This window comes from Sorex araneus, chromosome 4, assembly GCF_027595985.1.
Source record: "Sorex araneus isolate mSorAra2 chromosome 4, mSorAra2.pri, whole genome shotgun sequence".
Taxonomy (NCBI): Eukaryota; Metazoa; Chordata; class Mammalia; order Eulipotyphla; family Soricidae; genus Sorex; species Sorex araneus.
The window spans coordinates 114,514,765-114,537,181 of record NC_073305.1 but is presented as its reverse complement, the minus strand read 5'-3'; the positions used below and the strand labels follow the sequence as shown (position 1 = coordinate 114,537,181).

Sequence of the window (22,417 nt, the reverse complement as noted above, 5' to 3'; positions counted from 1 at the left end):
TAGTACCCTTGCAAGACATAGTTAAAGCTATATATGACCAGCTGAATTAGGGTGGGGCATGACTAGCACCCTTATAAAAGAAAGAAAAGGGAAATTTGAGACACAGACACATCAGAAGACAGACCAAGAATATGGGATGATTGGATCACAAGCAAAGATATAAGCAAGGAATAGATTCCCTATCTGAGACTCAAGACAGAACCAACCCTATCTACACTTGAATTTTGAATTTCTTATCTTCAAAATCATTAAAGAACAAACTTCCAACATCCAGTAGCGCTCAAGGCTTACTCAGGGATCATTCCTGGCAGTGCACGGGGATCATATGGGGTGCTGAGTATTGAATCTGGGTCAGTCACATACAAAGCTTACCCAATATAGCATTTCTCTAGTCAACTTCTGCATTTTTAATAGGTCGGTGTTGATTTCTTGTAGCTGCTCCAGGAAGTTGAAACAATGGTCCATTTAGTGTTTTCCAGGGACAGGTAAAGACAGCCTATTGATCAGACATGATTTCTACCCTAAAGAAGTCCACCTCTTCTCACTCATCCACTATCTCTTATGTGGACACACCTCAACTGGCATCTCTAACAATCATTTCTTTAATTTTTCCATAGTAGCAGCTTTTCTCTCTGGCTGTGACATTATTCTGAGTTTAGGGTAACAGCCAATTAAGGAAGTCTTTATAGAAGTTCAGCAGTCTACTAGATGCTAAAGTGACCTGCAAACCACTGCCGAGAATGTGACCCCGGGGGCCGCACTGTGTGCGGCTCCTCCGGCAGCTGCACCCGCGTGAATCCAGACCCAGCTGAACCAACTACAACATGGACTGCTCCTAGCAGATTGTTTCCTGCCAGAGAACTAAGCTGCGACCCCATGCCCGCCCGGGAGGGGAAAGGTATTTCTCTCTCTTGCCTGTCCCTTCCTGGGGATGAAGGACCTGGGGACCGCAGATGGGGTTTACAAGCTTGCAATGATCCAGCATCCGGAAGAAATCTCCCTGGACTTAGTTTTTAAAGTACAGAAATACAAAAGCTTCATTTCTCTTCACAACAGGTCTGACTCTTGTGGGGGTGCTCCTAATAATAATGGTGAGGTTTGTGTTGAAATATTGAATGTAACCAAAGTAAATAGAAAGTAAAGTGAAATTTATCAGTTACAAGTCGGGGGGTGCAGGGGGTTGGGCGGGATGGGAAGTGTACTGTGTTTTTTTTTTTTTTTTGTCTTCCGTGGTGGGATATGGGCACTGGTGAAGGGGATGATTTTTTCAGCATTGTATGACTAAGACTTAAGCCTGGAAAGCATTGTAATTTTCCACATGGTGATTTAATAAAATAAAATTAAAAAAAATAAAGTGACCTGCAAATCCCCAAAGAAGAAAAACAGCACAATTGTCCTAGGCAGAGCTTTCTCAGCCTGCATGTCTTCATTTCTTTCTTTCTTATTGGGCTCCTATCTGCTTACTCCAGTTTAGCTGCACCTCCGTTTCCTTCCTATGGAAAGGCCTACTCTTGGGCTGAAGCAATAACACAGCAGGCAGGGTGTTTGCCTTGTATTCAGCCAACCCGGGTTCAATTCCCAGAATCCCATATGGTATCCTGACCACTGCCAGGAGTAATTCCTGAGTGCATTATCCAGGAGTAACCACTGTGCATTGGTGAGTGTAACCCAAAAAGAAAAAAAAGGAAGAAAGGAAGAAGGGAAGGAAGGAAGGAAGGAAGGAAGGAAGGAAGAAAGAAAGAAGAAGAAAGAAAGAAAGAAAGAAAGAAAGAAAGAAAGAAAGAAAGAAAGAAAAGAAAGAAGAAAGAAAGAAAGAAAAAAGAAAGAAAGAAAGAAAGAAAGAAAGAAAGAGAGAGAGAGAGAGAGAGGGAGGGAGGGAGGGAGGGAGGGAGGGAGGGAGGAAGGAAGGAGAGGAAGGAAGGAAGGAAGGAAGGAAGGAAGGAAGGAAGGAAGGAAGGAAGGAAGGAAGGAAGGAAGGAAGAAGGAAAGAAAGAAAGGAAGAAAGAAAGAAAAAGAAAGAAAGAAAGAGAAGGAAGGAAGGAAGGAAGGAAGGAAGGAAGGAAGGAAGGAAGGAAGGAAGGAAGGAAGGAAGGAAGGAAAGAAGAAAGGAAGAAAAGAAGAAGGGAAAAAGGAAGAAAGGTCTCCTGTGGGGGAGATCATGATCTAAAGCCTTTTCTAACATGTTTATTTGTACTACCATCATTTCAATTCTCTCCTAAGCAAGTTCTTAGATTCTAATAATCAGAAAACAATTAATAATGTCTAATTAAGAAAAGGCTGAAATTTCAACTCTAGTCTAATGTTTGGTCATATGGATCACAGAGTAGCCATAATTGTAAGATGTAACAGATATTTGCTCTTGGAAGCCTGACACTACACAAAGAGCAAATATTGCTTCAGATTTATCAACTTGGTTAGGGTGCTATTGAGGTTACAGATTTTGATGAACATGAAACTAAAATGTACCCTGTTTCCTGGGCATTTTTTTAATGAATGAAAGGATTTAGTCAAATTCTGACTTGCCAAAGCTGACACGCCACTGGCCAAACAAGTGAAAACAGAGATAAATGGGACTATCTCAAACTAAGAAGCTTCTGCACCTCAAAAAAAAAACAGTGACCAAAATACAAAGACAATCTACAGAATGGAAAGGATATTTACGCAGTATCCCTCCAATAAAGGGTTGATATCAAAGATATACATTGCACTGGTTGAACTCCACAAGAAGAAAACTGCCAACCTGATCAAAAAATGGGGTGATGAAATGAACAGAAACTTTTCCAAAGAAGAAATCCAAATGGCTGAGAGGCATATGAGAAAATGTTTAACATCACTAATCATCAAGGAAGATGATGCAGATCAAAACAATAATGAGATATCATCTCAAACCACAGAGACTGGCCCACATCCCAAAATACCAAAGCAACTGGTGTTGGCGCAGATGCGGGGAGAAAGGGACTCTTCTTCACTGCTGGTGGGAATGCCGACTCGTTCAGCCCTTTTGGAAAACAATATGAACGATTCTCAGAAAATTAGAAATTGAGCTTCCATTTGACCCAGCAATACTACTCCTGGGAATATATCCCAGAGAGGCAAAAAGGTATAGTAGAAATGACCTCTGCATTTCTATGTTCATTGCAGCACTGTTTACAATAGCCACAATCTGGAAAAAAAACAGAGTGCCCCAAAATAGATGACTGGTTAATGAAACTCTGGTACATCTACACAATGGAATACTATGTAGCTGTCAAAAAACATGAAGTCATGAATTTTGTATATAAGTGGATTAACATGGAAAGTATCATGTTGAATGAAATGAGTCAGAAAGAAAGAAACAGACATAGAAAGATTGCACTCATAGTAGCTGAGAGGTACAAGCTTCAGTGATGCAATTTCTGACATATATTTCTCTGGACTTAGTTACTAAAATACTAAAATACAGAAATCCAAAACCGTGCGGCCGCTAGTGCGGCCACTTGACCTCATACCTCTTCATTCTCAGCAATGGAAAACAAATTATCAAATGCTTCTTTTTCAGCGGGTCCGACTTTAGGGGGGGAGAAACTTCAAACAATAATAGTGAGGTTTTTGTTGAAATATTGAATGTAATCAAAGTAAAGTGAAAGTAAAGTGAAATTTATCAGTTACACAGGCGGGGTGGGGGACTGGGGAGGTGGGGAGGTTGTGGGGAGGTATACTGTGATTCTTGGTCATGGAATATGTGCACTGGTGAAGGGATGGGTGTTCGAGCATTGTATAACTGAGACTTAAACCTGAATGTTTTGTAACTTTCCACATGGTGATTCAATAAAAGAATAAATTAAAAAAAAATTCTGACTTGCCTACTCATTCAACCTCTGCATGGCCCATTTTCATGATAGATGCATTAAATATAAATTACAAAATCTTCTGAGTGAATTAATTAATGATTGAAAGGGCTTTAAAGTGCTATGCAAATAATAAGCATTATTGTAAGGCCCAGGGGAATATGAGACAAAGTAGGGAGTCAAGTTTCAAATTGAGGATTATAGCCAAGAAGCAAATGTAAGCACTTTGGAATGTGGAAGATCTATTAATATTGGTTACTATGATGCATTCGTTGTTCTCATCTAGATTGAGAGGTGAGAAACTGTTAAAATGTGCATTCAGTTTTAAAACCTATGCAAGCCCAGATGCTCTCTAAGTGGTTACACTCCAGCAAAGGGCTGCACATTAAAACAAAATCAAAAGATCGAAGCAAACTGGAAATGGAGAAGAAGCAGGTGCACCAAACAAATGCTGTCAGCATATGTGTGAGCACAAACAATTAACTGTGCCCACACAAGTCATATGATTGACATTTGCAGATGTCCATATATATATAGTTCAAATATGGCAAAAATAAAACCTCTTGAACCTATCAAATTTTAATATTATATTCATTAACTATAGAAAGACTCTCTCAAATCTCCAGCTTGTGCAAACCCTCCAGGCAAAGCTGAAGCTACATTATGTTTTCTATTCCTCAATATAAGGACCCTGGCTTTATGGGGACCAGGGCAAGCGATGATTCTCATAATTATAAACAAAATGTGGAGTTGATTCATGTCTTTGAAATATTTATTAAAATTAAGACATGAAGGTATAGCTATAATTTCTTCTAAAGAAAAGCTGTATGTTTACATAGGTCGTTTTTCAGAATAAAAACATAACAACAATAAATCGGAAACAACCCAAACAAGTTTTTCAAATCTTAACAACTTCTTGTCTTCAATAATTATAGAAGATTTGGGAGATTGAAAAAGCAGTTTCTAGCATCCAGGCCTACCTTAACTTCTATTTTTAGTCCTGAATAGTACCTTCAAGCTACCAGCACCGTGGGGACTTTGGCTCAGCAAACAAGACAAGGGTTTTCTAAATTCGATTTTTTTTCTCCCCAAATGGCCATGATCTATGGGTAAATGGCAACAGTCTTGAAGTTCGGGACAACATGTCAGATTTAGAGAGCAGAAAAGTAAGAAATAACAAAAATCTTTCTGCCTTCCAAAATATTTTCTTTTTGAGTGAGAACAAATGTACAATATTATTTTTTCTATGCTGCTTTTGTTGCTGATAATTCTGGGCCAATTGAATAACTAATGATGGCCAAAGAGCCATCAAGATGGTGTGGACTAATAATGGCCTTAGAGGAATACAAACTATCGAGTTATTATAATCCTTGAAGAAGCCACAGCTGCATTTCCCACATTTATACTATTAATTACATGATTAAAACAATAAGTGCTCAAAATTTTGGTAAAACCTATTTATAGGCATTCATTTTGAAAGAGGATTGTGATTGTAATGGTATCCAAGCCAGGTGGTCTTTGGCATAGTGATTCAGCTGTACATATTTATTCTCCCTGGATCTGCTTGAGTGCCAAAGATTACTGGGAATATGTGGGATTCTGCTTCCTTGACAAAAAAAGTGATAATAATAAGTAGATATTACAGCTCTTTATTTTAAAGATATCCTTTTTAGGGTCAGAGTGATAATACAGAGGGTAGGACATTTGCCTTGAATGTGGCAAACCCAGATTAAGTCCCCAGCACCCATATGGCCCCCAACCCTACCAGGACCAATTTCTTAGAACAGAGCCAGGAATGAGCCCTGACCATTATTGGATATGCCCCCCTGCCCACAAAAAAACTGCCTTCTTGTATTTCCCCCTAATATGTTCAAGTTTCTGAAACAGTAGGGAAAGGGAAATATCAAAAATATCCTAAATAATTAAAATAAATTGTAACATAGAGTGAAAAAATTTTAAGGCTTTTGTTAAATATAAGTTATCTTAAAATTATCTTAAAATTCTTAAAATTATCTTAAAAATTTAAGATGAAAAAATATACACAAGTTGAGTATGTAAGAGTCACCTCAGGAAGTTCCAGATTCTAACTTAGCTTCTATATTCTCTGGTGTTAAGAATAACTTTCTTCAAACCTATTTCTTTGGCTTTATTTTGAGAATTTCTATTCTCTATCCAATTGATCCACTATCTCTGTTTGATATCCTTTATCTAATTAAGAGCTAAGGACAATAGATGACAAAGAACTTTGGCCCACCATATCACAAGGCATGTGTGGTGGCTTTGTCCCTTATAGCCTACGATAGGACACACCCATGAGTGTATGTTTGTTCTGCTTCAAGAGGAATCCTTTTAGGGCCAAAGTGGGTAGGGTATTCACCTTGCATGTGGCCAACCTTGTTCCATCCCCAGCATCATATATGATTCCACAAGCACCACCAGTAGTAATTCCTGAGTGCAGAGCTAGGAGTAACCCCTGAGCATTGCCAGGTGTGGGACCCCTTAAACAAAACCAGAGGGAGAGTCTTTAGGTCACATGCATTCCTCTTTAGCAGGAAGTTTCTGCACTTCTCTGTCTTCTGTCTCTCTCCCTCTCTCTCTCTCCCCCCACTCTCTCTCTCTTTCTCTCTCTCTCCCTCTCTCTCCCTTTCTCTCTCTCTCATACACACACACACACAGACACTTAAAAGACAACATTCAGGGACCAGAGAGACAGCTCAAAGACCTGGAGCACTTACTTTCCATGCTGGATCCTCAGGTTCAATTGCCAAGAATACATGGTCCTCCGAACATGCTAAGTCAGTTGTGTAAAGAAAGGTCTTCCTAGTTCAACCTTAGTTCGTAATGAATGACACTCAAATTATTCAGAACAGTATTGGTTCTCTTTCTTCATCTTTCCCTGAGCCCTCACCCACTCCAGGTTTCCCACCCCCATTTATGAATGATGTTCCCTTCAGCTTTCATGGAATTTTAAATACAATCATCTGGAAACTAGAAATCTCTTAAAGTTCTTAGTCAAAAAGGAACCTACAGAATAAGTTGTGCTTGTATTCATTCAGACTATTCACCCACTTTCTGTAGCTGCTTTGTGAGGTATTTGGAACATAATGCAAACAAAACTTCACATGGTTTTTTACAGGGTATGACTTACAGGGGCATCCACCTCCCCATCCTCTGGGCAAAGAAGAGTAAAGATCTTTCTTTCAGTTACATCTATTAGAAAACCACATGGGAAGTACTCCCTAAATGAGTTAGCATTTGATCACTGATTTAGACAGGGTTGCCTTCTCACTAAAGTACTATTGGCACAAAATTACTAAAACACAAGGCAATGAACTAGCTGATCTTGGGAGATGAGCTAGTTCATTATTTCTGATTTTCTGGTTCCCTAATGGAATGATCAGGGTGTCAAAGCCCACAGCTTATACATGACCTAACTCCACTTTGCACACTTCATTTCACAAATGGAGGAACTTAAGAATGAAAATGTGAATTCCTATCATGTAGCAAGGTGTTAAAAAGGAGTGCTGGCTGAGTCTACTGCCCACTAGCTTGAGGCTCTCTATCAAATCCTACTGCATTATCACGAAATTCTGGTTTCTAGAGTCTGTCTCCCAGCTGTTCTGCTGCAGCTGACAGTGACTAGCCAACCTGAGAGTAACACATTATTCTTTCTACTGGCCCTTTTTTCTAATTTGACTCACAGAAATTAAAGCTAATGAGCATGGCACCACAGCCTCATGGTGGGTGCACCCTATGAGGGGATCCTCATTTCTCCTTCAGAGGAAAATGTGAAAAGTATAAAAGGTAACTGAATGACAAGCAACAAGCAAACAGTCACTTACATAAGAAAACTGGGTGACATCTAAGTGTTTTGATCGTCACAGTGAAAACCGGATTCCTTTTTAAGCTTACCTAAGAAGAAACGACAGAAAAGGAACAAGACAATGTCAGGAGGTTTTCAGAAAATGTATCTTTTATATTTTTATTCATTAGCAGGTGAGGACACTGACAGATAAATTATACCCTGCAATAAGATATATGTCAGCCAAGGTTATAGAAGCTGACACTCTAATTTTCCTAAATGTACCACATATTTCATTCATTAAAATTAGAAGGCATAGCTTTGTTATTAAATGTCTGAATGTTTACTTTCTTTCTTTTTTTTCTCACTGATTTGTACAATCAGTGCCTGCATCTTCAAATACACACAATGTAATTTAAATATAAGTAAAATAACCAGCGTCACTGCACAATTACTCAGAAAATAATTTTGAAGGGACAAGTGCCCAGGGCTTGAAACTTTAATTTCAGTTTTGTACTTTTAGCTCCAAATCTTCATCCTTGATTTTCAAATCTTGATCTTAAGGGGCGAGAAGATTGCTCTCCCTTCATGTGGATATGTACGGCGTTGCGATTTTATTAGGTGCTCCTTTATTACCTTTATGCTTGACTCCCCAGTGACCGCACTCCATTTTTTAATAAGCTGGAAATCCTGTCAAGTGATTGTTCCATGGTTGCATTTAACTAGCAGACCAGTTGCTGAGTCCAAAGGTTGTCTGTGGTGCTTGCTGAGGAAGCTGGAGAGAAAGCAAGCTGACTCAGCCTCCCCATTTCAAATGAAGACCCTTTTATGTTGCTGCTCATTCAGAATCAAGGAATTTCAAACCTCATTCACTTTTCTGGAAGAAAAGGGCAAAAATGTACAGAGAGGGTACATTTTGCTTCTTCTTATCAAGAAAGCAGAAGACTTGACTGAGCACAATCTTACAATATATTAATTTTTGCTGCTATTTTTTTTCACATACAGATATGGTTTTTTATTAATCAAACCTGGTAAGGTTTTTTTTTTCCTGATGACAGACACACAGTGTTCGATGGTCTATCCCAACATCTTTATTATTTATCTCTTTTCCACATTGGTCCATCTGATGAGGAGAAAGCACTGATGTCCAGAGGGCCTCATAGAAATCCTAAGCAATCCTGGTCTGAATGTGCCTGCATCTAGAAAGGAAAAAAAGTATTAGGAGACACAGAGTCACAAAGCTAAAGAGCTATAGACCTATCTCCCAGGACTGGACGTGTAATCTTTGAAACTACAGCAGGTTAGGTGTATTGCTATGTTCCAAGATATGATCCTCTGGTCTAAAAAGGATGCTAACCTTTGGGCATACTTCTTCCCAGCACAAGACTTTTAATATGTTTCCAGAATGGTAGGGGAGTCCAATAGGCTCAAGATATTGCGAAAGTAGCAATAATAGACTGGAAAACATATTTAAAACCCTTGGTCCAAGTTGTCGACCCCTGAAAAACTGTAGTTTGGTTTCATTTCTCCTATTCCAGATTGAGGACAGGAATACCAGTAAGAAAGTTATTTTTTAATCCCCCTTTTTAAGTTAAAAAGCTGAAATGGAGTAAATTTGCTTACCTATGCCCCAATCACTATCATCTATTTGAGAAGGCCCACCTTTGGGTAGAGAAAGTAAGAAGGAAGTGCCCCTTTTCACTGACATTTTCCCATTCTCTTTTAAGGCACTTAAGTTTCTTTTTTATATTTGCCAAGAGACTAAACAAGCTTTTACTGTTTGTATTAATCATTCATTTACTCGAGAAGAGGAGCAAGTAGAGAAAATGCCATGCACAGTTGACTTTGATATAGCCCTTTCAGGGAAAAGGAAAGTTCTATCATCAACTAAAGCATGACATAGGAGTCAATAAATATTGTCCTTTCCCAAATCACTATAAATATGGAAGTAGAAAGAGTTTAACAAAAAATACTACATGGCCCTAAGGTAACTAACAGCTTTGTGAAATTTGAGAGGCCAGCAGAGAACCCCAGAATATTTTTAAGATATCTGGAGATGCTGTCAAAGATGTCAAAGAAATAAGAGAAAGAGACCCTACATTAGTAATGACACCAAACTTACATAAGAGTTAACAAAAAATAAAACTATAAAATAACAGAAAAATCAAGTTCATATTATATGACACAGATTTTCAGCATTGTTATATGCAGAGGGATAAAGTTTCAGGATCAAAATAATCAAGAAGAACTCTCTAGGGCAAGTGGCACTTGAGCCAGCTTGAGTAGAAAGTAATGTGAAATGATTACTGACAAGGAATAGTACGATGGTAGAATGGGGTGAAAGAGGAAAGAAGAAATACGCAGCATAGGCAGAAAAGTCAAGTTAGGGTCAGTAAAACAGAAAAAAGAATTAACTCTCTCTTTCTCTCTCTTTTTTTTTTTTTTTTTTGCTTTTTGCATCACACCCGGCAATGCACAGGGGTTACTCCTGGCTCTGCACTCGGGAATTACTCCTCCTGGCTGTGCTTGGGAGACCATATGGGATGCTGGGAATCAAACCTGGGTTGGCCACGTGCAAGGCAAATGCCCTAACCACTGTGCTATTGCTCCAACCGTCTTTTAAAGCACAGCTTTTGAAGGCAGCTCAGATAGGGAAGGGAACACCAAGTAAAGGATGTTGGGAGGACACATTTGGGCTGAAAGATGCATGCAGAAGGTAGACTATAAACCAAACATGATGGCCACTCCATACCTCTATTGCAAACTACAATACCCAAAAGGAGAGAGAGAACAAAAGGGAATACTCTGCTGCAGAAATGGGGTGGGATAGTGGGGGAGGGGCTGCAGGTGGTGGGAGGGATATTGGGAGCACTGGTGGAGGAGAATGGGAACTGGTGGAGGGATGGGTAAAGGATCATTGTATGACTGAAATGCAAACACGAGAGTTCATAAGTTTGTAACTGTACCTCACGGTGATTTACTAATAAAAATTTTTTAAAAAACACAGCTTTTGGGATCCCAAAAGAAAGGGGAAAAAATCATTAAACTAAATGTAATAACACTTGATGATTATGAGTCTTCCCATAATCCACTGATAATTCTCTCAATCACCTCCTCTCCTCTCTCCCTCTCTTTTCTCTCTATCTCTGTCTGTCTGTCTGTCTGTCTGTCTGTCTCTCTCTCTCTCTCTCTCTCTCTCTCTCTCACACACACACACACACACATAGTGATTCCAAAGCATAGAAACCCCTCTCACAGAGTCCATTTTATTAATCATTTGATGGCACTTGACTTTATCTGTCTCAAGTGAACATTGGGAATGAAATAGATAATGGCAAATATTGGCCAAAACAAAGCTTCAATCTTTATTGCTGCTGCATAAAAGGAGCCTCCAAGAGAGAAGTTGTTCCCTCTCACCTTGTAGAGGTCTTACTTTGAAACAGAGCCAGCAGTGAGATTCTTGTTCTTTAAGTCTGTCAAACCTGGGAGAGATGGTATGGTCCTTGTTGTATGGCTGTTTCAGAATCATATACTGATATGAATGACTGATTTTATTTACATATTTTATTAGCAGCCTCAATCCTGGGTGTGACTTTCTTTTTTTTTTTCACTTTTTGAGTCACACCTGACAATGCACAGGGGTTACTCCTGGTTCATGCACTCAGGAGTTACTCCTGGCGGTGCTTGAGGGACCATATGGGATGCTGGGAATCTAACCTGGGTCGGCCGCGTGCCAAGTAAATGCCCCACCCTCTGTGCTATCACTCCAATTCACAGGGCATGACCTTCAATATTAAAATATAGGAGAAAGTCACTGAGGGGTCTGCACAGGGGTATATCTTGGCATAAGCTGGCTTAGCCTGATTTTTTCTGAGGCTCCTCCCTTTCCAGTAGCATCTGTCCCCATCCCCCTAACCAACCCCATCCCCTTCATGCCTGTGAAACATTACTGCTCAAGGAATGCATAGCTTTGGTCTCTCTTTTTCATATTGTAAATACAGGCTGATGGGAAGGTGTGGGATTACATGACCTTCCTCTGAGCTTACCATACCTGGCAGGCCTTGAGTGAAAGTCCCCTGCTGCCTACATCCATATGCCTAACACAGTGCCTTGTGCAGAATAGATATTTAATAAAAGTCTGTTGAGTTCAATGGAATTAAATGAGTCGAAAAAATGAGGAACTGCACGAGAAGAAAAGTCTTTAACAGAAAATTGTCATCCACTAGTCTTTTCCACTTTCTAATGATTGACTTGTTTCACTTTTTGATATTACGTTCTTCTACTGCATATCATGTCAAAGGGGTCCAGGCGGTCATAGGTTCAGATTTTCCTTCTCCCCACCCCAACATTAAGGTGAACACTTAAGGTGGCACTCTTAAAAGTAATGATGCATGATCAGAAGGGTTGGTGGTGTATCATGCATGGTCACTATTGATCCAAAGACAACCTGGTTGAACATGTTGAAAAGAAGTGGCATGTTTCCTGACTCCTGGCCTTCCACAGATGTCTTGTTCCTACGGATTTATAAACTTTATGTCCAGCTCCTGCTGATTCAGTGTCCTTTCAGCAATTCCTTTTCATTCCCCAGAATTGGTGACTGTTGCTTGCCATCAAGGAGCCCTAATCATGTCATCAAAGACAAAAGTTACAATTCAGAGGATAGGTTTATGAGAGCCTCTTTCCATTAGGTAGCACTGTAGCACTGTTGTCCCGTTGCTCATCAATTTGCTCGAGCGGGCACCTGTAATGTCTCCATTGTGAGACTTGTTGTTACTGTTTTTGGCATATCGAATATGCTATGGGTGGCTTGCCAGGCTCTGCCACGTGGCTGGGATATTCTCGATAGCTTGCCGGGCTCTCCATTAGGTAAAGGGGTAGAAATTCCACAAGTATAAAAAAAAATTCCACAGGTATAAAAAAATTCCACAGGTATAAAAATTCCAGGTATAAATTCCAGATATAAAAAAAAAAATTCCACAGATATAAAAAAAATCCACAGGTATTAAAAAAAATGTTTTTAAAGAGACATTCCAAGCAGGAAAGGGTGAAGAGTCAGAGTTGACCCCAGCATTTTATACTTCACATATGTGTCTCTCAACAAGGTTTTCGGTCATGTGAACTTTCACCCAGGATGCCTGAGAAAACTAGTTGCACATTTCTTGTAAGTGGATCATCAACAGTACGAACTATTTTAAGACCTAACATATGAGGATGAATAATGTTCACATGCTTTTCACTTTGCCGAGACAACAACCAACACTGCCTGTCAGGCAGTTGGTCTCACGGCTCAACCTCACGCACGTGCTGCCTGGACCAGTGAGTCAGTCAGTCTTCTCCAGGTTCTGCTTCCTGCTGAATGGAAGAGCCAAGGCGATGAGTCAGTCCATCTCAGAGCCAAGAGGCTTTAATTCCCTATTATTTTCTCCTTACCACACAAGGTTCAAAACATCCACTCTCTTTCCTTCAGTGCCTATGCCTGGATATTAGAAGTCACGATCCAGAGCTGCTTCATATAAAAATGTTCATTTTGGGAAATCATTGATCTGGACTGCCCTCCTCCAAAAATATTTTTTAAGCAAATAAATAGAGGAAAGTCAATCCAGAAAATAGCAAAATCGTGATGTGGTAATGCTAAATGTCAGCTGTGTGGTTCAACGTCCAATTTATTATGATGAAAGCACTAGGTAAAAGACAGGCGTCAGAGGAAATAAGAACAGAATAAATGTACGACTGCATGGAAACGATTTATGAATTTACAGGCTAAATAAAAGCTATAATTATTTGATAGATACATATTTTGTTAGTGTGCTTTCAAACTGATGTTTTTCATATTGCTACAGTTCTTTTAGGTGTGGGAACCACAGAGGGTCTTTGGAAGAAAGTATGACTCAATGTGCTAGAGCTAAAGGCAGGCAAAAATAGCAAAGCAGCAGCCCGCTACCAAAGGCTGAAGTGTGGAAGGTTTGTGATGCACTTCAGTTGGAAGAAATTTCCCAGTCACACAATTCAATCCCCATATCCTCTCCTAAAGCTGGTCAGTTAGAAGACACTCATCAGATAATTTGCAATGGTGTCACATCTCATACTAATGCTACGGTAATTCTAGTATCTGAAAGATTGGGAATCTGATCCAAAAGCAGGAAGAGATTAGCAGAGTTTATTTAACTTGTGCCTGAAGCTTCATATTGCCCATTTCAGAATGGAAGTATGTAATCATAGTTCAGTTTTCTGAGGTCCCAAAGATAAGACAATATCTGCTCTGATTTCAAACAGAATCCTTTATAGATAAAAGAAGACTCTTCTATAAAATTAAGCAGCTTTTTTTCAGATAGCTTCTCACCACAGTCAGTAATAATTTATGCTTGGTGAACAGGAAAATATGCTGAATTTATTCATTTTACTGTGCACTGCCTGTCAAAAGGGCAAGCTGGTAAAGAAACAGTAGGGGTGGGCAGCTTATTGGTATTTACAAATCTCAAACAAAAGAATTTTGTAATTCTGCCTGATTTTAAGAGGAAAAGAAAATTAACTCTGAAAGGAGCATAACAGAGAAGTCCTATTATTGTTAAAACCATGGTACCTGGCATTTTATCACAGAGATAGTTATGAAAGCTTTATTTTTCTTTTGTCCCTAAGACAATCTTTTGCTCTATTTTTCAGCCTTTATATGTAACAACTGTCTAGCAGAGAGTTCTTATTATGATGCCGGAAGCTGGCCCAAGTTTGCTTCAGAGTCCTCCACCATCTCTTAGTCTCAAAAATCTCTACCCACTGGATAGCAATTCCTCTCTCCCTCTACCAACCAGCCCTGGATCTAACCAGGAGTTTACGTTCCATCTTTATCTTGACTAAAGTGAAACATGCTTTTCTTGCATGGTTTCAGGATGTGGTTTTGGAGCATTTTGGTTTTTTCAAGCTTTGCTTTGAGGTGGGAGAGAGTTCGCACATGCCCCACTGGTCTTCTCATGCCCTCTCATCTGAGGAGGGCAGCAACTCCGGAAGTTCAGATCATTGCTGTGAACACATCTGTGGCTTTCCTTTTCATGAGGCAAACAGGTCTTTTGGTAGCAATTTGAAATGTAAAAAGTTTATCGAAATTAAAGCTACAATAACTGCAAATATTAATACATATGCTATTTTTTTCTGACATGTTAAATAAAAAGGTTTTTATCACATGTGAAAAGCATAGCATGAAGATTGGGGGACTAAAAGGTGGAGGGTGGTTTCTATGGACCGCAACTACGGCAAGTTCATTTGGTAGACCCAATATAAAAATTTTTTAATGCAGTTCAAAACTCTAGCTAAAAGTCATGACAAAATAGTTTAATGATACCATGTTATTCATAAAATTATAACTCATGTATGAAATACTACATATTGGAACCAAGAGCTTCTTTTTTAATTTTTCTCATTTAAGCTGGAAGGGAACAGGCAATGCCACCCACCAAGAATTTGTGGTGGTAGTTGGGCATAAACCACAAATTTCAAAATAACCACTGTTGGTCATTCTACTACCACAGCTTGGAGAATCAGAAACCAAGGAAATTCAGCAATGAAACTTTCTTTTTTAAATTTTTTACTGAATCACCATGTGAAAAGTTACAAAGCTTTCAGACTTAAGTCTCATACAATGCTCAAACACCCATCCCTTTACCAGTGCACATGTTCCACCACCAATAACCCCAGTATACCTCCCCTCCCACCCACTCCCGCCTGTGTAGCTGATAAATTTCACTTTACTTTCTCTTTACTTTGATTACATTCAATATTTCAACATAAAATTCATTATTATTATTTATAGTTTTCCCCCAAAACTCGAACCTGCTGAAAAGGCAGCATTTGATAATTTGTTTTCCATTGCTGAGAATGAAGAGATATTAGGTTTTGGGTTTCTATATTTTAGTAACTAAGTCCAGGGAAGTTTCTGCCAAAAATTGCATCATTGCAAATTCGTACCTCTCTTCAGTGGGCCTTATAAGATGGCGGTCGCCACACCTTCCCCTCACCCCCCTTCCGAAAGGAAAAGCCAAGAGATAAAAACCTTTCCCCTCCTGGGGAAGCATGGGGCTGTGGCTTAGTTCACAGTCTGGAGGCATTTCTGCAAGAAACTGCTGGTGCCAAAAGTAGTTAGATGGCCTCTGGGATCATGGGTGTTCAGCAATGGAGGGGCCGCACATTTCGAAACTGTTTTTAAAGATGGTAGTCATACTAACACCCTAGAATAGTAGAAATAAGTAGCAGGAGGTTGACTCCATGGCTTGGAAGCTGGCCTCACATTCTTGGGAGAGGGCAGCTCAGATAGAGAAGGGAACACCAAGTAAAATGTGGTTGGAGGCCACGTGGGGTAAGGGTGATGCGTGCTGAATGTAGACTAGAGACTGAACACAATGGCCACTCAACACCTTTATTGCAAACCACAACACCTATTTAGAGAGAGAGAGAACAAAAGGGAATACCCTGCCACAGTGGCAGGGTGGGGTGGGGGGAGATGGGATTGAGGGGATGGGAGGGATGCTGGGTTTATTTGTGGTGGAGAATGGGCACTGGTGAAGGGATGGGTTCTCGAACTTTGTATGAGGGAAACATGAGCACGAAAATGTATAAATCTGTAACTGTACCCTCACTGTGACTCACTAATTTAAAAATAAATAAATCTAAAATAAATAAATAAAAATGAAGTTTGCTATTAAAAAATAAATAAAGATGGTAGTCATACTGTTTTATTGCCTTTCATTATCACAAATAGTTGTGAAGAATCATACTGTATATTGTGTTTTATTCTGAATAAGGGCTGGAGTGATAGCACAGCGGTAGGGCGTTCGCCTTTCATGCAGCCGTTCAGTGTTCAATTCCTCCACCCCTCTTGGAGATCCCGGCAAGCTACCGAGAGTATCTCGCCCGCACGGCAGAGCCTGGTAAGCTACCCGTGTGTATTGGATATGCCAAAAACAGTAACAAGTCTCACAATGAAAGACGTTACTGGTGCCCGCTCAAACAAATCGATGAGCAACAGGATGACAGTGATTCTGAATAAAACTTAGATCTTATTCATCGGCCTGCTGTACAGTTCCTTTTTCAGAAACATAGATACCATCCAAAAACTTTCGGATATCCTTGTTTTTCACCGTTGTGGCTTCCTAAATCAAAGCAGCTGAGTTTGATACAGGTTCAATGTCATTTCCTTCAAGAATCAACTCATCTTCCCGGGCCTGAAAGACAGAACAAGCAACACCTGACCTCATAAGAACCTTGTGGATATATTTTTCATGCAAGAAATTTCAGATTTCAACAAGCGATCCATTCTCCTGAATTACCCACGTTGATAGTGAAATGGGCATACACAGACCTCATCTTGTAGCGGAAGCCCAGTGTGACCCCCTTGATCATGTTCTGCACGTGACTGCAGATGGTTCAGACTGTAGCCAGTTCCTTTCAACTCCCCCACTATTTATCAACCCGGCACCTCTTCTTCTTCCACGTTGATATGGTGAAGTTCCTCCACACGGTGCCTCGGGGGTCCTTCACGATGACCGTGTGGCCCTTGAACGAGATGTCCACATTCTCAGGAATGTCGGTCTGGTTGCTGATATGGTCTTCATCCTCCAGTAGATGAGGCGAAGAGTGAAACTTTTTTTTAATCCCACAGGAATCCCTAGTGAGGGAAGGATGACTATAAGAATCTACTACTGAGTCCCTGACTTTTGCCACCTTTGACCGTTTCCTTCTTCAGGCTTTATCTCCAAAAATGGAGAGCTGGGTGCAGACCCAGGACATTTGTGAGTCCCAAATGCCTCCTCTCCTGAGGTGCAGACCTCCTCACATTTGGAGATAATCATGAAACAGAACTAGGCTCATTGTATGGGAGTCATGAAGCCCAGAGGGATGCAGAATGTGAGATGCAGAATAAAACCACATTTTCCAAGGTTTCTATATCCTGTAAGTTTCCTGTCATTCAAAGGGTGAAAGTTTAGGAGTCTTTGTTTTTGTGTGTAAGATTATTTATCAGCTAATCATCCACACACTTCTTCCCTTTCTCCTCTCATTTGTCATAGAAAGCTTTATTCCAAGAACTTCCTTTGACTATTACTTAGACTTCCTGGTGAAAGGTTTTAATCAAGACTTGAACTATCTAGAAAATGACAGGTACCCTGCTTACCATCAGCTATGACTTCTCACACATTAACTGATGGTTCTTCATCCCACTCTTTGAGGAAGCATCATGGCAAGACAAAATGTCTAGGATATGATTAGATAGATTTAGGCTTAAATTCCAGCTTTATTAACTGTACATCCTTAAGTAAGTTATCCTTAACTTTGAGTCTGTTTTCTTGCAGTATTGGTGTTGGGGCTAAGAGGATGTTGTAAATCAGAGAAAAGATGCATATGGTCACTTCCAATGTCCACCTAAAACCTAGAGAACGTATACTACAATAATTCTTCAAGTTTAAAAATCTCAAACAAGAAATAATAAAGGATTAGTATGATGAAGCAACGTAAAACACACACACACCCCTAGTAGCTGTGTAAGGTACAAAATGGTCTGTAGCATATGCCAAGGATGTTAACTTTTTTGATTATAATTTCCTTCATAGGAAAGCTGAGCAGAATTAAATGAGATTTGTAAAGCACCTGATCCATTAGTAAGCCACTCTACAAACATCACTTTCTTTCCCCTTGAGGGAAAGTTAAACTCTCTGAAACTGCTTAGGTTTCAGGTAATCTGAATCCAAGATGCTTCTCTGCAGCCACCTAGTCACAAGCCCTCCCTCTTCCTCAGAAAAGACCATCTTACCAACCCTAAATCAATTCTATACGATCTTCCGCTCTCCCAGTGCTACCTTCTGCTCCTCACTGTCTGGCTTCTCCTTATGCTCATTTGTTTTCCAGTTTCTAATCATCTGATTTCTAGGTGGGATTCCATTCCTATTTTCTCCTCTGCTTCTGCTTCATCCATCCCTGAGGTGCTCATTATCCCAGTACACTTTACGATGACAGAGCAAATGCATAGGGTCTAGATTGATTGTGTCTTAGTCAAACTGGGGTACATTTACGATATAGAAATAGGAAAGGATTGCTGTGTTTTATCACAAGGATTAAAGCTATTATCCCACAAATCTGATGGATCTGAGAAGCCAAAGCAAATATAGTGAGTAATTTCTTTCTGCACTAACTAGTTCCTGTCCCTGAATTTTTCCAGACAATAGATTCCCATGACATAGTCTCAAATGGTGTGTTAAATTCATCCCAACACTTGCCTTTTGTTTTGGATTTGAACTTGAAAGAAGACATTATAGAGAATAAATTCTTGGGGAAAGGATATAAATAGATACATACCAGAGAGCTATTAATAGCTAAGTACTCAGATTTCAGAAACATCTTAAAAAATAAAGGTAATAATAATATAAGAACTGTAATTTTTTAATGATCTTCAGATCACAACGTAAAGCAGGGAAGAAATAGATGTATATGTTTTCTTGCCTTATGGCTGAAAGAGCAAGCCATGCATGATTTTTATGACCTGGCTAGTGATGTGTCCCTTCAGGGAGCTATTAACTCTGTCCTTCTAGATGGTGTCTGATCCCCGTCAAAATTAGAAATTGCTTAAAACCAGAAAAAAAGCATTTCATTCCTAAATAGGCCATTAGTGATATTGGATAGTTTGTTATACTGTAATGTAATATTGAAATTCCTAGAGGCAACTGATTTTCAGTAGTGAATTAAAAAGACCAAAACTAAAGTGAGTATTTGAGAAATGAGGGGGGAAAAAATCTTGGACAGCTAGTTTGTAAGTTGTGTGTCAGCAATTAACCTTTGAAAATAAACCATTAACCCTTTCAGGGCAGCAAAATGCAAATGAGCCCTTCCCAACTGTGCAGTAGATATGGAAGCACATGAGTGAAAACTAATATTTATTTGGATTTCAGGGGCATAGAGAATTTATCCATGAATCAAAATGTCAGATAAATGGCCATCATTCTCAAAAGAGAGTAAGTGGATTTAAAATAGCCATGGGCAGTTCGTGCCCTTAACAATTATAAGCACTGATGCATAGGGTAATTGAAACAGACACAACAGGATTTTTACCTGAAGCCTATACCCAAATATACTATCCTGTTCACTGCATGGCTAATGCAACCTTTGAAAATCTTGTCCCAGGGAGCTTGGATTCCAAGAATTCTATATACATTATTCTTGGAATTATTCCAAGCAATAATAGCATCATTTCTTCAGGTAGAGAGAAAATTATTTACTACTTATTATAGTATGTTGTTTATTTACTTGTTTGTTTTTAAAAATAAATCCATTGTTTTTATGCCTGTAACCTATCTTCCAGTTTAGTTTAACTACTTGTTCAAAAGATTACAATTAAATTTAAATATTAGAGTTATTCACTACCAGGTCTACTTACATACATATAAACTCCCTGTGCAGAAGACATAAAAAAAATCTTGCAAATTCCCAATTCTCACCAATTGTCTCAACCTATCCCCTCAACAATTTTTTTTTTCTGAGCATAACACCTGAAGTATAAAAATATAGGAAAAAAATCACTAGGTCAGCAAATGTAGCTTTCAAGAGATTCTTATTTTCCTTTCTGAAGTTACTGTAATTTATTTCAAGAACTGAGCCCCTTTTCCTGGAATTTTTGTTCTTATTAAAAAAAGATTAATTTTCCAACAGCCTTCTGATATTTCTCCTGGCTAAATGCTGAGTGCATTATTAAATATATGCACAGTGAGTTATTTCATCAAAAGTATTTTTAAAATAGATTATTAGGGTGGTGGTAAAAAATCATATGCAGGTTACAATACTGTTAAATTCACAGAATTATATCCATTTACATCAATATATAGATGATTTTCACAAATACATAAATCAAACCCTTTCCTAATCCCTAGCCTGATTGATTTTTTTCCACTAAAATTGCCCATTTCATTCCAGATATGGATAATATATAATTCAAAGTTGAAATCAGGCCCCATGAGTTTCTTGAGATTGGATAAATGTCTCAAAACATCAGCAAAGAGATCTTCGAGGGAGGAGGCAATCTATAAACCATCCAGATGACTTGTCAATAGCAGGAGGGAGATGGGATGAGACTGTAAACTAAGCAACCTTTTCATGACCTCAACCCTCCCCCTACCTCGGAAAAGTAATAAGGATGACTCCTTGGGTCTTTGTTTGAGGAAGCTGAGAATAAAGAATTGTGAGCTCCTACATTCCCACAGAGACTTAGAGTCACCACAACCCTTCGTTGAAAATTGCTTTATATTCAGTGACCCAAAGTTCAAGCAGATGAGCTATTTGTTATGTTCAAGCCTTCAAGAATAATTCACATGATCACTACCAGGAGCAAGAGAACCAGCCTGAATAGCATGACCCATGGGGTGGGGGGAGTGGGGGTGGGGGTGAGGGTGAATGAGGTACAAAGGACATGTTTCTGGGAACAGGAATCATTTAAATGCTTTTAAGGGATCCTGAAATATTTGCTGCTACCAAAATGGGGGGAAAGATTCCATATTCAGGTTCTGGGCAGCTGTGCTGCATTTTTGTTGTTGTTGTTTGTTGTGTGGCCTTGGTTACATTTTCTAATTTCTTTGGGCCTCAATTTCTGCCTCTACAGATGTCCTGGAGCATCATCTGAGTAATAGTCCTCCCTGTAGATTTGTGACTTTTCCACAGTTTGGGATTGTTACTTCTTCAGAGATATAAGAAAACAGATGTTAAGAGTAATCAGACGAGTGAAGGGGGAAGCAAACACATAGTTTTCACATTCTAGTTAAAGGCACTGCTGCTCAGTAAGGAGCCAGCCCATGTGCTATGCGTGGCAATAGAACAAATCAACACCCTTACGTTGATTACCTGTGGCCTCTGTACATGCCTATAGTGACCAAAGGAAAGAAGGTTCCAGTAAAAGTAAAAACTTGGAAAATGGACATGACACTATGAGAAGAGCAGGTAAATGCTTCCAGGGCCGCCTGTGACTTGACCACTGAGACCATTATTACTTTCTAGAAGAGTGTTTCAAAGTAGTGTTCTCAATCTAGGTTGCTCAGAGTTCCCTGGTCACCGGAGCAAATTCCTTAAACTCCATCAAGATCCATAATTAGACCCACTATCTTTATATTTTATAAGTCTTATGATCAAATAATAATCAGTCATTTCTCTTATCATTAACTTTTGTGATATTAGAGATCATGTGCTTAAAAATCTCAGTTTGTAAGTAAAAAGAACTTATATATGTGTGCATATATATATATATATACACATATTACTGATACCTAGAGACTAGCAGAGTATATATTACTTTCTTTAATATCTGGTGACAATTTTTAAGGAACAAAGGCACAGTGCTACATCTAGAATTTCCACTTAGTAACATAGGAGTCAAACTTCTGATAGTAGAGTTGAAAAATCATATCACAAATGAATATTCAAGAGTAAAAAATTCATAATTCAATAATATTCTATGCGGTGATATCATATTACATAAACAATGAAAATATTTAGCAGTAGCATTTTGAGAATAAAATATTCTTAGATATATTTATTTTGTACTTTCCAATAGTACTTTTATTACATCTTAATGATGTGAGTTTAACCTAATATAAAATCATGCTCCCTACTCCTTTTTCTGTGACTGTAAATAGTCTTATTGGTTTGTCAACTAAAAGAATAACACCATACTTGTTTTCCTTTTTTTGTTTCTTTTGAGTTTTCAAGCCCCTAGACATATAAGGCATGTGCTCTACCACTGAATTGCACACCTGTCCCAATTTTAAGCCTC

At 39.0% G+C, this 22,417-nt stretch overlaps 1 pseudogene; it reads right to left on the bottom strand.

The window, feature by feature from the left end:
• Positions 1-16,673: 16,673 nt before the first annotated feature.
• Positions 16,674-21,632, bottom strand: LOC101544244 (60S ribosomal protein L9-like; annotated as a pseudogene).
• Between the last annotated feature and the right edge of the window lie 785 nt (positions 21,633-22,417).